Below are 18,055 nucleotides of genomic sequence, written 5' to 3' on the forward strand. Positions count from 1 at the left end.
CACAGAGCAGCAGGAGAAGGAGCTCAGCCCTCGCTGACGGTGACACTGGCACGAGCTCAGGGTGCTTGCACAGAGCCCCAGGGCTCAGCTGGGCAGCCTTGGCAGGAGCTGGGCCAAGGCCCTGAGTGACCCTGTGCCCAGGCTGGTCCCTGCTCTGCTGGGTGAGGGAGGGCACACAGGGATGGAGAGGGATGGAGAGGGATGGAGAGGGATGGAGATTTTTTTGTGAATGTGCCCCAAAACTACACATGATGAAGAAGTCTGCAAGATCTCATTACTAAGGAGGGAGAAGTATAATAAAAAATGCAAATACCGAACAGCTTCATTACTTCCATTATCATCTTTTATCTTTAATTGTATGTATCAATTTTTAATAAAGAAACTTCATGTCCCTGTGAGTTAGATCTTACTGAGAGTGGCTCTCATTGACTGCAGGAACACAGCCAGGCTAGCTGGGCCATGCAGACAGGGAACAAGGTGGAGTAGGATGGAGCATCTCAGTTGTTGTGGTCTGCACGAGCGCAGAAGCACTTGTTAAACCTCACTCAGTATCAGTTAATCTTATTAGCCCTCCTGCACCAGAGGGATTTTACTGCTCCTCCAAATAATGACAAACGGTGCAGCTGGACAGAGATGAGCCATTCACTCCTGTGATAATTGCTGCACAATGACACCAAAGAAGCATTCACCAAAAACTTCCCTGGTTAATGATGTTTAATTCATTATTAAATGCAGCTCATTACTGTTGGAAATAAGGTCATTTAGCAGCCATCAGATTTGCTAATATTGCTGAATGTCTTGCAGTGATCAGACAGAAGGGGGGGAAGGCAAGTTTTAAAAATATATTTTCACTTCAGAATAAAAATAAGAAAAAATTCTGCCAGTGTTTAGTAATGAAATAATGCCTAATATCATCTGAGTCTCTCGCTTCTCTGTAAAATCAGAGCAGTCAGTTTGCTCCTAGAACTAACATCTCCTTTACATGAGATTTTAAAGGTGAATTTCAGTGCAACAAAATCACAAACAGATGTGCCAAGGGTAGTGCCTCCCTTCTCTCTCTCTCCTCTCCCTTGCTGGGGATGGCTCTGAGCCCTCTCAGCTCCTGTGTGCTGCAGCTGCCCAGGCAGGCAGCACCTGGAATGTCAGAAGTGCAGATGAAACCAACAAACCAACCACCAGCCACAACACGAGCAGAGTCAGACACACTTCACACCAAACTGAATCAAATAAGGAGATAGATGCAGTGGTTTGCAATATACAGCTCCCAAAGCAGCCCCCCTGGAGCACCAGAGGCGGCAGGCAGGGATTGCTGTGCAGAAGCTGGGTTTCACCAGTGGGATGGGGCACATCAGACTGCTCAGACAAGCTGAGTACTGCAGACTGAGGCAGCTGAGGTGCCAATTTCCTCCAAGAAGATATCTCAGCACTAATTCACATCTTTTGAGCTAAAAAAAATGTACAGGGTAATGTCAGGTTATAAAACAGGCCCTTGACTTGCCCTGGTTTAATTAAGATAATGAGAAGTGTAGGATGATGAGCTATGGTTCCAGACAGCAGGAAAAAAGGATGAAGAGCAATTACATTTGGAACAGAGAAGAATCTATGGAGCTATAAGCTGAGGAACAGGCTGTGACAAAGGGGATGTCTGCAGGAGATTTATTGGTACTGAAAATAGAGCAGGGCAGGACTGGGTGACTGGAGAAGTTTGGTGAAGCAGAGCCCTCTGCACCTGGAAGGCAGAGCCAGCAGTGCCTGACAGGTGGAGGAAAAAAGAGCTGGCAGCTCTCACACGGTCCCTCAGAGACAGTCAGGGACAGGTCTGTGCAGCAGGGCTGCCCCAGAGCTTCCCCAGCCCCGGGGCACCCCTGGCTGCCCCCAGAGCTTCCCCAGCACGGCCCTGGCTGCCCCCAGCCCCTCTCCAGCCCCAGCACAGCCCTGGCTGCCCCAGAGCTTCCCCAGCACAGCCCTGGCTGCCCCCAGCCCCTCTCCAGCCCCAGCACAGCCCTGGCTGCCCCCAGCCCCTCTCCAGCCCCTCTCCAGCCCCAGCACAGCCCTGGCTGCCCCAGAGCTTCCCCAGCACAGCCCTGGCTGCCCCCAGCCCCTCTCCAGCCCCTCTCCAGCCCCAGCACAGCCCTGGCTGCCCCCAGAGCTTCCCCAGCACAGCCCTGGCTGCCCCCAGCCCCTCTCCAGCCCCAGCACAGCCCTGGCTGCCCCAGAGCTTCCCCAGCACGGCCCTGGCTGCCCCCAGCCCCAGCACAGCCCCAGCACAGCCCTGGCTGCCCCCAGCCCCTCTCCAGCCCCTCTCCAGCCCCAGCACAGCCCTGGCTGCCAGGCAGGGAAGCCTGAGCACACACGGTGTGTTGAGCACTCCCAGCAGGCTCTGACAAACAGCCTGAGCATGTGTTTAAGTCTCACAGATTTCAGTGGGACTTGTGTGGACCCAAGCTGAAGCATCTGTTCCATCACTCTGCTGAATGGAGCTCAGCCACTCCCAGCACCCAGACATACACAAGAACATTTCTTCCTCGATGCAAAATGCTGGGAAGTCCTGAATAAAGCTGGTCTTACTGTGCGACACTATTGTCTCTGCTAGCTCTGGATCAAGCCCAGAAGAGGCTCAGTACTGTGTAGTTGAAATGCAGTCTGTCCTCCCCAGAGCATTGCCCCATGCCTTATCCTGGCCCAGCTCAGAGCCCACCCTGACAGAGTTTGGGTGAAGGTGTGAGAGGGCCCGGAGCTCTTTGCTGACGCTGTCCTAATTGCAATTACTCTAATGATGTAGTAACACCTCCACCATCCCCCCAGAGCCGGTGTGACTGAATTTACCATTCTGCAGCAAGTATCGTCTCCAGTACCATCATTTCCACTCACTGCCTGCAGAAGGAGGCCCCTAAGCCACAGATCTGCCCTGACTCTGCTCAGCTTGGAAAACAGCTGGAAACTGCACTCCAGGAAATCAGGATCACATGCTGCCCTGGGACAGAGGGGAGACTCCAAACGGGCCTTGATGTGTGTGCTGCATAATTCACCAGCACCACAATTAATCCAGAGCACGTAGTTTTACAAGTGCTTCTGCAGAGTAATTAAGCTTATGAGAGAGCAAACTGGGTTCAACTGCAGCATTAGAAGAGCAGTCAGAGAAACAGCTGGGAACCACGGGTGTGAAGAGGAGAGTTAGAGAAGTGACAGTTGATCAATGTTGGGGTGATATGAGACGTATTATACACCTCCTTAACAAATATACATTTAATTTCTGATCTATTGCATCAAACCCACTTGTCTGACACTGCTTTGTATTACATTTCTGTGCTGTTTTTATAGGTTGAGTCCCAAGAACCATAATTTATTGACACTACTTTATAAATCTTTAAAGGGGCAAGAGAGACTGACTTAATCAGAACGAATCGTTTCCCTTCTGTTTGGACTAGTTTAAAATCAGTTGCTTGGTACTTGATACAATTTAAATGACTAATTATGACTTGATTTTCTCCCCTCCCTATCCCTTTGAATCATAATCAGCGCTTTCAGCTAATGAATTTACCATTCTCAGAGCACTATTAAAGAAAGACTTGGTCTTTTCCATGAATAGTCTAATTTATGCAAGCTCCCCATCGACTTCAGAGAGCCGAGTGATTAATTCACAAATAATTTATCTGACAAATGTTGCTTCCCCTCTCCCCCTCCCCACCCTTGCAAACTGCCTGTGGGTGAATGCAAAATTTCTCAATTATTCACTATTCAGAATTCTTGCGGGTTTTTCCCCAGTAAATATGTTTTGCTCTAACCATTGAGTATCTGCAATGCACGTGAGCACACTTTGTGAGGCCACGTGGCCTCATTTCGTCCCACAGCCAGGATGGTTTCCACACCCAACCAGCACAGAAGCAGCGGGGAATGTTACTTCTGTTCTGACACACAAAATTACAGCTAATTCTGTATTATCTTCAATTATTTATCTATAGGCCCACTTTGAAGTATTTTAGGCAAGAGTTACATAAGAGGAAAGTATTGTTATTCCTTCATGTGCCCTGCTTTTCCCGGGATGAGCTCCTGGCTCCAGCGTGGGCAGCTCCAGGTGCTGCTCTGGGGGCTCGGGGTGGGTCTGTGGGAGAGCCCCGGCAGGAGGGGGGTCCCTGGGGCTGGGGGGCTGCCCCTGCCTGCCCACAGCTGCCCCTGCCTGCCCAAAGCTGCCCCTACCTGTCCTGGTCTGAGAGTGAATTCCGGGCATCCACTCACTCCACTCCTTATGGGGAAGGTTTTTCCACACTTTGGACCTAATATTACACATAAATGGAATTGATTTATGTGCAGAGAAGAAGCTCCTCAGTGAAGAGAAACAACCAAGGATTGCCAGGGAACATGTGATGTCTCTCCTCCAGCAAGGGGCTTCCTCTGTAGAAAACCCTTCACTGGAGAAGTGCTTGAGGCTGACAGAGCTTCACCTAATTTAAATGAATAACTCCCTCACTTGCCCTCTGACCTCTGGTTCCTGTTGGTTGTCATGGAAAATGGACAGATGAAAGCAGAAAGAATTGGAAGGAGAACTTAACCAAACTGAAAGTGTAGCCCTGGAGCCTTGTTTGTCAGCCTGTTTGTGCGGTGGCCCCGCTGCTAAACCCCTGAGCAGCGCCACTCATAGAGCACAGTTACCAAGGGAGCCGAGGGAGGGCAGGTGAGCAGAGGCAGCCTGCCCAAGAGCCCCCTGGTCCCTCAGGCTGTGCCCAGCACGTCCCAGCCTGCAGGGAAGGGAGCTGGCACTGCTGCCCGCATCTCCACAGAGCTGCTCGGACCCTGCTCCTGCTCAGGGACGGGGACAGAGGGCGGGCACCAGGACTGCACCAGGGCAGGGGCAGGAACGCGGTCTGGAGGGCTTGTACACGTCTATGGGGCTGGGGTTTCCTGCTCCATTTTATGGCCCCTATCTCACTTAGCAACACTGGGGGGAAGAAAAGAAAAGCAGGTATCTGTGATGCATAAATAACCTTGTTGCCATGACAGCAGCAGTATCTGCAAGCACTATCAGTATTGAGAGCTTTCAGGTAAATGAGACCTGACACCCTGCTCACAACATGAAACTCCTGGGTTCAGCAGGTGAAAAAGGAGCGAAGTCACCTGCCAAAGGACAAAGGGCTGGGTAGAAGTGGTTTGGTTTTTAAAGAGATTTTTGAGCACAACAGATATTCCATCACCATGCCTTTGTAAGGAAACCTTACAAGGTGTGTGAGAGCTGGGCAGTGGCACAGGCAGGATGGCACAGCAGGGATGCAGCAGCATCAGGTCACCCCTTGAGGCCCTGATGGCCTGGGCACTGGGCACTGGACACTGTGTCCATCCTGCCCGTGGCTGCTGTGACACTGAGCACCCACCGAGGGGCTGCTGCCTCTGAAGGATTTTACACACTTCCCAAGGGCCCTTTTCATTTTTATAAATGAACAATCAACAGTGACACACTCACTGCAGGGAGAGCCAAACTGTGAGCATGGACATGGGGAGGGCAGGCTTGTTCTGTGCCAACAGAGAGGGGCACAGTGCATCATCCCAGTGCTCTAATTCATCATCATCATCATCATCATCATCATCATCATCATCATCATCAACCTCCCAGGGCAATCCAAACCAGTGAAGCCTCTCAATTTCCCCCTTTTTGTTTGCAGTGAGCTGCCTCTTGCTTTTCAAACCCCTTGGAAAAGAGAAAGGGAGTGCAAGGAGCAGATGGGGTCACTGACACCTTGTAATGGAGACTGACCTTTTCAGAATATTCACCTTTGAGAGGCAAGGGAAATGCAAGGTGGGTGCTGTGGCTTGGCTTTGTGCGTGTGCTTTATCAAACTCTGCACCTCCAGAAACAAGCCAGACCAGGAGAACAGAAGCAGTGCTCTGTGCTGCACAGCCCAGCCGGATCCCGGGCTCTGGGTGCCCCCTTTGCCTTGAGGATCCTGCCTTTTTAAAGTCCAAGGGTGACAGTCTTGGGTGAGGCATTTCCAGCAAGCGCAGGTCCTTTTCCTGCTCAAGTGACCAATCAGCACCCCAACGCCTCTGGGGTCAGGTTTCCCCGGCCTTCCCTGCCCTCACACACAGGCCTAATCAGCTTAATGTCCCAGGTGATTACTTCAGGAGAGCTGATCTGCTATTCCTTCACCTTGCAGCAATAGGCCTGGCATCAACCAAAACCAGAGAAAATCTGTCTCATAGATAAAATGCAAGGCAGCAAGGGCAGAGCACACCTCCCCTCACCTTTAAGCACTGTTTCAGGGACTTTTTCCCCAGAGCATTTTTGGAATATGATCCGCAAGTATTGAGTACCATTGAGGAGGTTGGTTTTCTCCCAAAAATGTATTGCTCAGCCTTAGGCCTGTGCTTCTGGAAAATGCTGTCTGTATTAGGGGATCACTGCCCTGCCTCCCCTGCTCCTGCTCTCCCCTCCCATGGCTGTGTCCACATCCATCCTGTCCAGCCTGATGCTGAACTGGGCCAGTGCCTGCTTCCAAGCTTATTTTTAAAAACTGTTTTGCTCTGCATGATCGCTGGTGTCAATGCAAATCTCTGCTGGTCCCAGATGGAGAAGAGGCCAAGAGGTCACTCCTGCTGCAGATGCACCCCAGCCCCTTCCTGCACTCCCAGAAATGCCTTTGCAGGGGTGCCCATCAGCTGAGCCCTGAAAGTGACACCTCTCATGTGAACTAATGACTCCAGATTATCCATGCAGAGTTCTCCAAGAGAAAATTTCCCTCACTGACTGCCACTGCTCTCCAAGGAACCACTCCAAAAGTGTTCTCTGTATATCCCACTTTGGGAATTACTAGTGTAACCAGTCTGTATTTTCCCCAGGGAAAAAACAGAGGTTTTTTTTGAAACATTTTTTCTCCTTACTGGAAAAAGCTTCACTACTGGAGTTTTAAACATGAGGTGTAAATCTTTCTTTTAGATCATTAACTCTTCCTTGGCTCTTTTAATTTTTTCCACTGTCTCTTAAAGACATGCAGGAGTGGAGATGTGCAAGAGGAAGCCTCTGGAAGGACCTTGTGGAGGGAACAGGAATGAACCTGTTGGTGTGAGGCCCTGATGGCCTTTTTGGCCCCTTTTTTGAAAGGAAGGGGGTCCAGATGTAATGTCAACCTGTGATTCGCAGCTTGTATCTCCTCATTCAATTTTACCAAAACCCAGCACTGCCCACGTGCTCCCTGCACAGCCCCTGCCAGCCCCAGGGGACCCTGCAGGGCTCTGGGAGCACAGAGGGAGCGGCTGTGCAGCTGTGCAGGGCCCTCAGACCCACACAGCCATGGGTGTCCCACACACCCCATGGGCGACCCCTCCTCCCTTTGGGGGACAGGGCAGGCTCATGGACTACTGAGGAAACTCAGACCCACACACCATGGGCGTTCCACACACCCCTCCTCCTTTTGGGACAGGGCAGACTCACGAGCTACTGAGGAAACCATCTACATTCACCCCCCTGAGACAGGAGTAAGTACACGACTTAAATGGGAAATATGCAGCCTGCTTTTCCCAACAGGAAAATCTCCTTGCACAGTAACCTTGTTACTGCCAGACAAGTGACCAGTGCTGGCCTTGTTCGGGTTTCTCTGCAAGTATAAGAAGATTACTATATACATCTTATTTCTGTGGTGATAAGCAGCTTAGACAATATGACTGAGGGTCACTCCACACAATAGGTCTGTGGAATTATGATAATTTTCTGGCGGGCAATGAAGTGAGCTGAAGGTTTCCAGCATGCAGCCTCAGGGCTTTGCATTGACCAAGCAGCTCCATGCTAACACTGGAACTTGTCAAGAGCTGATTTTTTTGCTTCGCATAGGAAGTAAGGACATTTTGACATTTAGTGCATGACAACACCTCTGAAAATATGTTTCAGATAAATAAAAACATTTTGAGAATACTGAAAAAGTTTGTTGCAATCATGATCTTAAGAAACAGTGTGTGATAGAAAATAGGATAAACCTTGGAAAGAAAAGTAATTCCAAAACCAAAGCAAAGCTGGAGCATCTCAGCTCCACTGAAGAGCATCCCCCTTGCTGTTTTCTTCCACAGCTCCCCTGGTATCTCCTCTGCAGCCTGGCAGCAGACAGCACAGTCCCCCTGGGAAGGGGACGGTGTCTTTGAGAGGGAGCAGCAAAGGGGAAAGGAGATCATGTTTGCTCAATGCTCTTATCTGAGGCAAACCCTTAATAAGGATTGGGCTGAGCCTGGATAGAGGGAGGGCTCCCTGTGATGTGGGGAGAGCTGGGGGTGAGTGTGGGGGCTCAGCTGGGCCGGGAGGGGCTGACAGAACCGTCCCAGGGCAGAGCAGCACAAGGGCACCTGCCATGCCAGGCTGGCACTGCCAGCCAGCGCTGCCCAGCTCCCGGTGTGCTCAGTGCTGGTCAGTGCCCCGGCCCTGCAGAAAGGCCTGGAACGCTGCCTGGGCTGATAATGGCAAATACTGCCTGGGGCAAGGGGAGCAGGGCGTGCTCATGAACCCAAACCCCAAAGACAAGCACACAGTGTGGTAGGACTGTTCTGGCACCTTCCTGCTCTCCCCACCAGGACCCCCAGTTCTCACCACTGCTGGCCCTCCAGTGTCTGAGTTCTTGTGGCTCTACAGGTTTTGGGACAAAAGGGGAAAATTCAGTCTTTTTTGATGAAAAGAAATCCTCTCTCCATTCTCTAAAGAAAGTGAAGCCAGAAATCTACAAGCTTTATAGTATTTGATGTACTATAAAGAGAGGCCAAGAAATACAGGAGGTCTGGAAAACACCTCCACCAACAAAGTGCTTTCCTTACAGCCCCAGCATGGGCAGCAGTGGGGACATGGGGAATGTGCAGGCTGCAAACACAGCCCTGAGCCCGGTGCCAGGGCACCGCTGGGGTGCTCCTCCAGCCAGGAGCTAGTCCTGACCCCAGCAAAGGCAGAGCTGGCTCTCTGCAAGCTCTGTCCTGGGAAAAGCCGCACCGTGTGTGACCCAGCTGCTCGGCAGCAGCGTCAGTGGGGCACAAACGGGAGCTGCTGCCTGCCCTGTTCACTTTGCTGCGTGCCAAGAATGAAAATGGGCATGAAAGGGTAGAAAACTCACTGGGGATTAGCACTACAAAAATACCTGTGGTATTTGGGGTGTACTGGGGTGTGCTGGGCTGTGCCGGGGTGCACTGGGGTGCATTGGGGTGCATTGGGGTGCATTGGGGTGCATTGGGGTGCATTGGGGTGCGCTGCTTTGCCAGGGGCAGTGGCAGAGCACAGAGCACAGAGTGGGGCTCCGTCCCCTGTGCTCAGGCTCTGACAGTGATTCCAGCCCCTCTGTGTTTCCACCCATCCTGAGGAAGCTGCTATGCTGACTGGAGGCCAAATATAGCAGGAAACATCAGTTGTGACAGAAGTTCCTCTCTGAGGGCTTGGAGGACTCAGAAGTGCCATTATTTCCTGCATTTTAAATGACTGGTAATCAAAAGCCTTGTTTGGGAAGCCCCATTTGTGCCTCACACAACTCTAGGCTCTGATGTATACTAAAATCTCACATTAATTATGCATGAAATGTACAGCTTTGGCTTTTAGGGACAGAGGAAACAGTTTTGTCTTGGGAATAACAGAGAATTATTTTGGCCTGGAGTCAAGAACACACAGCCCAGTTTTTGTTCATTTCGTTTGGTTTTGGGTTCCTTTCTAAGTGCAGGCAGCTATTTGGAAAGGGCCTGTTTCCTACAGAAAAGAAAGGCATTGTGTTCTCTGCACATTCTTTCAGTGCACCATTTCAGAACCTGAGCAGGCAGTGCCTGCTGGTTTGCTGGCTGCAGGGCTGGCAGTGACCTCACTGAGCACAGGGGACAGGGACTGCCCTGCTCGGTGTGCCAGCCCTCTGCACCTGAGCGTCCACCTGGGGCTGCTCCACACCCTGGGGCACTGGGCAGTCTGTGGGCAGGGACTGCAGGGCACAGAGGGGATCCCAATGGGATCGGAGCTCTGGGGGTGCCCAGGCAGGCTGCCCTGGCCCTGTACCCCAGGGTGGCACTCAGGGACACCAGGGACACCCAGGGGCACCAAGGGTACCCAGGGACACCCAGGGGCACTCAGGGACACCCAGAGACACCCAGGGACACCCAGAGACACCCAGGGGCACCCAGGGACACCAGGGGTACCCAGGGACACCCAGAGACACCCAGGGGCACCCAGGGACACCAGGGGCACCCAGGGGCACCCAGAGACACCCAGGGACACCAGGGGTACCCAGGGACACCCAGAGACACCCAGGGGCACCCAGGGACACCAGGGGCACCCAGGGGCACCCAGAGACACCCAGGGACACCAGGGGCACCCAGGGGCACCCAGAGACACCCAGGGACACCAGGGACACCCAGGGGCGCCCAGGGGCACCAGGGGCACCCAGGGCCCTCTCAGACACGGGGCTCACACAGGCTGTGCCTCCCCCACTCTCTGGGGAGGGGAGTGGGGACCATCCCAGCAGCTGGCACAGCCCAGGCTGGACTGTTCCCCTCCCCAGCTCCAGGCTCGGCCATTCCCTGGGCTCTGCTGGCACGGGGCACACAGGGGCATCTCTCTGGCCACGTGAGAGGCCAGGGCTGGCTGCAGGGCTGGCTGCCATGCTCTGTGCCACACTGCTGGCATGGGGCACACAGGGGCATCCCTCCTGGCCAGGTGAGAGGCCAGGGCTGGCTGCATCAGCCCCCTGCCCACCAGGAGCACCCAGGGCTGCCCATCTCCAGATTGTGCTTCAAGGAAGAACAAACAATGCAGAGCTGCCATGATATATTTAACGATGAGTCATCACCTTAAAAATTATCAGCTGTGAAAGGCTTTCACCACTCTGGGAATAATGCAATGATGTATTTCATGTGAATCAGTGAGCAGCGTGTCCATGGCAACCTCATCCTTGCAGTTTGCCAACAGTTGGGGTAACCGGCCTGGAAGAGTTGCAGAAAATAAACCCGCACATTATGGGGTTTTAAAGGAAAAATCAGCCTGGCTTTGAATTACAAGTGGCTTGTCTGTGGCTCAGCTTAGGCCGGCTTGTTTGGCACATTGTGGGACCCCTGGTGGGTCCCTCCCAGGGGTGACCCCTCCCCAGAGCCCCCGTGGCTCCTGGCACACCCATGGGCAGGGCAGGGGCTGGAGCTGGGCAGGGAGCTCTGGGATCAACAGCCTGGGCTCATCCAGGGACACCCAGGGGTACCCAGGGGTACCCAGGGGTACCCAGGGTCAGCCAGGGGCACCCAGGGTCAGCCAGGGGCACCCAGGGGCAGCCAGGGGCAGTCAGGGGTACCCAGGGTCAGCCAGGGGCACCCAGGGGTACCCAGGGGCAGCCAGGGGCAGCCAGGGGTACCCAGGGTCAGCCAGGGGCACCCAGGGGCAGCCAGGGGTACCCAGGGTCAGCCAGGGCACCCAGGGGTACCCAGGGATACTCAGGGGCACCCAGGGACACTCAGGGGTACCCAGGGGCACCAAGGGGCACCCAGGGATACCCAGGGACACTCAGGGACACTCAGGGTCACCCAGGGGCAGCCAGGGACACCCAGGGATACCCAGGGGTACCCACGGGCACTGCCAGGCACAGCCCCAGGGCACCGAGCACGGGCAGGTCCAGCCACAGCAGCACTCCTGCCCTGGGGAGCTCCCGAGCAGCTGGAATGCTCCAGAAAGGTGGAAAACTGCTGCCAGAAATGTCAGGGCAAGGCACAGAAATCCCCCGTGTGAGCAGCCTGTTCTCAGCAGCCTCTTGTAGTACTGAATTTTGAAAACCATACACAAAGCATTGTGGAAAGCCTCAAGGAAAAAACACATTCCAATCTGCTCTTTGCTCTGGCACAGGTGTCAGACTCTCCCTGGTTCAGCAACGGGGATCCTATAGAAAATGAAAAACTGCAATTTTTCTGTGTGGCAGCAGGGTTTTCATGAAGCTGCTTGAGCACAGCAGCTTCTGGAGGAGAGCCTTGGCTCCTTTGGCACTTGCTGGGTCAGCCTGGGGTCTGCGTCTGCCCCAAGAGAAGCAGAGAAGGGAATGGAAGGGCTGGTTTGCTGCAGATCACTGGGCAGCACCGGGCTGCCCCCGGTGTGCCACCTGCAAACTCAGACCAGGAGTGCTCGGGAAGGGCAAACAGCAGAGCCCATCCCTCCTGAGCCTCCCTCCACGCCTGTGCTCTGGAGCCCTGGGCAGCTGTGAGCTCTGCTGAGCTCTGCCCAGATGCCCAATGGGTTTGGTGCCTGGAGTGTGGAGCTTGAAAGCCCGGCCTGAGGCAGCATAAAACACAAATTATTCCCCTGCATAAAACACAAATTCCCCTGCATAAAACACAAATTCCCCCTCAGTGCTAAGGGGCGAGTGACTCCAGCCCATCTTTATTTTCTCTGAAGCATTATGAAAGACTAAACACTCCAAGAAAATGGCATCCATTCACAGCATGCCAAGGCCACTGGCGTGCTGATAAAAATTCTAATTGCAAGAGGGTAACTATCAATCTCTGTGACTCATGCTACAGAAGATGCTGAAATGGCACTCTTGTTCTCCTCTCTCAAGCATTCCATCACAACAATTGTTCCTTCATGATAACATCCATAAAGCTCATGCAGTTCTTGGTAGGTTTTCTAATTTCACTGAACAAATCCTTTCTATTTCCCTATTAAAAATAAGGAAAGACAAACAGGGAAAGGAAGAAAAACAGAAGAGAAGAAAAGAGGGAGAAAATTGGGCAAATTTTAGGAAGAGAAACAGGTTGGCTTCTGCCAACCTAAGATTTTTCAGTGTTCTAAAGAATTAGAACCAAATATTTATCCATTTCCCCATGTTCCACCTCTGCAAAGCTCCCCATGTCTTGTGCCCCCAGGCCAGCCTGGCTGCCATGCCCAGCAGGGCCTGGGACCGTCTCCTGTCCCAACATGGGACACTTGTCTGCAAGCCCTGCTCAGGAGATCAGTCCTTCTGCCCCGGGGAGAGCTGGCAGGAGGGTTGGATATATCCCAAAGCCAGCAAACCCAGGGAAGTGAATGTATGGCAGGATCCATTACCATATGAATCCCCTGAGCACCTCCCAGACAGCAGGACGGAGCCTTGGCCCAGCCCCAGCGCTGCTGAGCCCATCCCTGCTGCCAGCAGCCTGCCTAGGCCTCGCTGGAGCAGACAGTGCAGCCGCAGGAACAAACGTGAGCAAAATCTCATTTTCTGCCGCATCAGCCTGAACTGTAAATCAGCAGCTGAGCTTCTGACGGTTGAGTAGGGTGTGCTGGCACTGGCAGGACACAGGCTCTGTGCAAGGCCTGGTCAGTGCCTGTGGCAGGAGGGAGGGATGGGCACAGGTGCCAGCCTCGGGACACCCCTGCACAGGCAGCTCCCCTGGTGATGGAGTGCAGTGGCCAGGACACAGAGCCCATGCACAGAAAACTTGGTGTTCTTTGTACCCAGAGAACCGCAATGTGTGCCCCTCTTACCCGTGCCTCCCTACAGCCCCAGCCGGACCCCAGCCCTGGCTGTGCAGGGACAGCAGCAGGGACTGAGCTGCCGTGTCTGCCCACATCCCACGGACACAACCTTGTCACCCCCCTGGCAGCTGACTCGAGAACTCCCAAAGAAGTGTCTCACCCTTCTCCATCTCATTTCTGCTTGGCTTCTGTCCATGTCTGCTCTGTGCAGGCCCATTGCAGCCAGGGCTGGACTGTGCCTGCCAGCCCTGTGATCGCCACCAGAAACACCAAAATCCTTCAAACCACCAGGCTCTGCAAGGCCCTGCTGGCCCCCAGCACCCTGCAATGCCAGCCACGGCCAAGGGGACACGTTTTCCTTACCCACATCAGCCAGGAACCCTTTCACAGACTTTGAAGTGAAAACAAATCCTGGTGGGTTAGGCAGGCCTGGACACAAACTCCTGTGGAGCAACAAAACCTCCCTGTCCTCTTGTGCAGAGGCACCGTCCTTCTGCTGGCAGCACAGATGTGCATGGCAGGAATGAGATCAACAAATTTCTACCATGGCAGAATGAACAGACACTTCTTTGAGAGAGAAAAAGGGATGCATGTTTTCTGAGCCTCGGTCTGCCATCAGGTTGGCCAGCACAGTTGATATCAGCAACAAAATAGGATCTGGCTGGTTTTAAGGAGCCCACATGGCACATTGTGGTGCAGGACTGGGACCTGCAATGCTATTTTCAGGGCTGTGTTCTCTTCCTATTCATACATTGCTGGATCTGCAGCAGGCAAGCCACAGAGGGGAGGTTAAAAATACTTTCTCTGAACACATAGCCCCAAACAGGGGAGACTGAGTTTCAGTCTATTGAGATAAGCAAATTGAATATGCCATTCTGATGACATTATTTCCAAAAGGTAAGTTTTCCTCTGGAAGTTGCCACCCTATTAATATCTTATGCCCAGGTCTTACCTGTCATCACTCGTATTTTGCATCACCAAGGGGCATCTCTGGTGGAGACAAACTGACCACAGATCACACCATGTTGTCCAGAGGGCAAATCCTTTATCAATGTTCTGTTAATAAAGACTCCATTACTCTTTATTGCCTGCTTCCTTCGAGGTTTCCTGAGACCTGGATTTCCACCTTGGCTGAGAGCAGAGCCCTCGTGTCCTCAACTCCCAGCTGGAGCCAACCCTGAGGATCCCCAGCCTCCCATCAAAGAACTGTAATGTAATTTCACAGAAGAGCTCAGAAAGGTGCTTTTACTGTCTTCCTGTCGGGCTGCAAAAGACAGTTATGGCTCAATTCCAAATGCTCACTTCTTTATCCCTCTGATTTTGTTTGTGGCCTGGGCTGTGGATGCAGCAGCATGTACTTGTGGGGTGTTAAGGGTGGTTTTTGCAATCATTCTTTGCAACCAGTTCCTCCTGTGGACCAGCTGAGAATGGCTGACCTGAGGATGCTCTGGAGGAAAACAGCCTGGGCATCCTCTCCCTGGTCCTCACTGTCACCAAAAGTCAAAACTCTCACAACATCTCTAAACCCTCTACTGCTGAAGGTCTGGCAGCTAAAGAACCATCCATTTCCTCAAAAAACAACCTATGAAATGAATCATTTTGATAGGTGTCAGGATAACATTGTCCTATTTTGTAGGAATTCATGTTCTGAAATGAGTTGAGCTACAAACAAAGTAAGTAGGAAAGCAGAAAGATATGTGAACATAAATTTACATAGTTGGTATGACAACAGGGATGTTTTGTTCAGATAAGACTGAAAGGCCTTGAGGGGAGAATGAGAGAACATGCACACTCAAAAAATTGCAAATCTGGAATGGCTTCCCCAAGATAGACAAGAATTGATTAATAATTTCCTTTGGAGAGAAGATAAGGCTGGCACACAGGAGAATTAACCTGAGACTCATCAGTTCTCCATGAGCTGAGGCCAAGCAGTGAACAAACCTCCAGTTACATCAGACTGCAGCCGGGAGGGATGGTTAGTTATTAATTGTTAATTGGAGGAACATTTCCTCTGCCTTTCCTAGCAAAGTTCAGTGTCTTTGAGAGATAAGGAGCTGCAGCCCTTCTGGAGGTGCGGCTTTGAGTGTCCATGCCAGGAACCTCCAGGAATCCCCATTTCTGTGGGCGAACCCTGCAGGTCTGCTGTCCCTCCCAGAGGCACAAACTGGGGGAACTCTGCAGCCAAGGGCCACCCTGGCAGTGCAAGGCAAAAGCTGCCCCTGGTTTTGTCACTTACAGAGGATTTTTGTTTCAGAGCTCCTGCAGGAACAGAGCGCCAGGACTGCCTGGAGCAGCTGCTGCTTCCCCACGTGGTGCTTGCATGATGGAGAAAACCCTATTCCCTTCCCAGGGAGCTTGTGCCGGGGGCTGTGGGGATGGTGGGTGGTGGAAACGCCACCAGAGCAAGTCTGAGCTATTCCCAGCCGCAGCAAAACAGACATGGAACCAAATGCTGCCTTTCCTGCCCAAACTGCAGAGCTTTCCAGCCGAGTCCTTCCTCTGACAGCCAGCATGGCTGCAAGGTGCTGTCCCCTCTCCCTAGAGCCTGCTGGGGCTGCTGTGAGCAGCGCGGGGGCTGCTTCCCCTTTCCCTGCAGGGATGCAGGGATGCAGCAGAGGCTGTCCCTGGGCTGTAAGGTCGCTGTCCCCTCTCCTAAAGCCTGCTGTTGTAGGCAGTGCTGGGGCTGCTGTGAGCCAGGGCTGTTTCCCCTTTCCCTGCAGGGATGCAGCAGAGGCTGTCCCTGCGCCCAGGGACCCTGCCCATCCCAGGGGCTGTGCCCGGAGGCAGCGGCCAGGGGAGGTTATTGGAGAGATGTGGAGCATGGCAAGTGGAAATCATGGCACAGATGGGCTCAACGCGAGCCATGAGCAGCCAGTGGCAGCACTGGAAATACCTCTCCTAGGTAACTCAGTTTTTCCGTGCACAGTAAGGACAAAAGCACAGGGAGAGTCTGATAACCCCACCAGGGCTCCTCCCAAAGGCTTCTGATGGTGGAGGATGGACAAGCTGCAATGGAGAGTCTGAGCATCTCCCACTCTGTTATCCCCCGATTTTATGCACAAGAAGGAGCTTTCTATTCTCCAAACTTAACAAGTATGACTGGTTTTATCTCCAATTTAGCAATGTCAATCAGAAAAATCTGTTTTGTGGAAACTTGTGATAGTCTGGAGAGCTGTCATTGTGTTTTCTTTGGAGCAACAGAAAGAGAGCATGAGATAATGGACTTTGATAAGGTTGAATTGTTTCAGTTTGAGGAATTATGATGCTTTCTGCTACAAAGTCATAATCCACTATAAAAAATTAAACAGCTAGTGTACCTTATACTCTTATACATTCCCATTTTAGAGCTTGTATTTTCATCTGCCTCAGAAGCCAAAATGACACAAATTGAAATGATCAAATCAAAGTGAAACATTTTTACCTCAACAAAATGAAACCCCTTTGATGTTATTGAAACTAAACAAGAAAGTCAAAGTGATTTGACATTTCCCATCAAAACTTGGTACTGACACACTTCTGTGAGACGTTTCTGATGTGAGGATTTGGGAGGCCCTGTGCCCCCCCAGCAAGGCCTCCCTTCCATGTGCTGCCTTCATCTACATCATCTCACGCTTGCTTCAGACAGAACTCACCAACTCTTGTTTAAGAAAGAATGTTATGCTTTGTAAAATCCTATAGAAATTTTTATGAGAGACCTAGGAAAGGAAACAAGAACTGTGTATTCCATGTGATACATTCAGTATCTGAGAAGTATCTTAATAAAGTTAGAAAGCAAGTTAACACACTCCAAAAATACTAAAAGCCTTTCAGTCCAGGCCTTCCCCAAACAGGCCAGTCCAGGTGGAATAAAAAGAGGAATTAGTTGTTAAAATCATTAGTCTCTAATGACTTTATGAATTTATTCCAAAATGCTCAATATTTCTAGGTCTGCCCTTCAATATTCTAGGGAGGAGAAATCTTCAACCCTGATTTTTGTGTTTTGACTTCAGGGAGCTCCTGTTTACAGAGCAGTGTCTGAGTCAGCCAGTTATTTAACTATCACAACAGAGACATCAGCTGAGGCTCAGTTAAGCTGTTTCTCTACCTTTGCAACCCGAGAGCCTCCCTCTGGCTCTGGGGCTTTTCTCTGTCTGTCTGCAAAAGAAACCTGGCCAAAAATACTGCACTGTGCCCCTTCCAGCCAATTGCCTTGCAGAGGGGAGAGGAAAACTCATTTACACAGATTCTTTCCCAGAGGACAAGGATTCTTCGCCTGTCCGGAGGCAGCACGGCGGGGCAGCATCCCCCTGCATCCTCCTGCATTCCCCCTGCATTCCCTGAGCATCCCTCTGCATCCCCTGGGCAATGCCCCTGCATCCTCCTGCATCCCCTGCATTCCCTGGGCATCCCTCTGCATCCTTTCCTCTCAGCCCTTGTACCAGGAGGTGCCTCTCGGCCTGTGAGCCCCTCGGGTTTGATGTGGTTTGCAGTATTTCAGTGGGTTACAGCTCAAATGTGCTGCTCTGAGGAAAGCAGAGCACTTTGTGCCTGACAGATTCATTGGAGCTTTTACTTCAAACACTTCTCAGGATAAACTCACGGAACAGGGTCGAGTTATTCAACTGGAAACACACTCACAGAAAGAGCCTACAAACA

General features: G+C 52.0%; 1 protein-coding gene across 2 annotated transcripts in view; it reads right to left on the minus strand.

Moving 5' to 3' along the window:
• Positions 1-18,055, minus strand: part of KCNB1 (potassium voltage-gated channel subfamily B member 1) — a 98,341-nt gene that overhangs the window by 29,062 nt on the left and 51,224 nt on the right. The gene's annotated exons all lie outside the window — the stretch shown is intronic.

This window comes from Melozone crissalis, unplaced genomic scaffold, assembly GCF_028551555.1.
Source record: "Melozone crissalis strain CALT ecotype California unplaced genomic scaffold, PUWL_Pcris_2 ptg000017l_1, whole genome shotgun sequence".
NCBI lineage: Eukaryota > Metazoa > Chordata > Aves > Passeriformes > Passerellidae > Melozone > Melozone crissalis.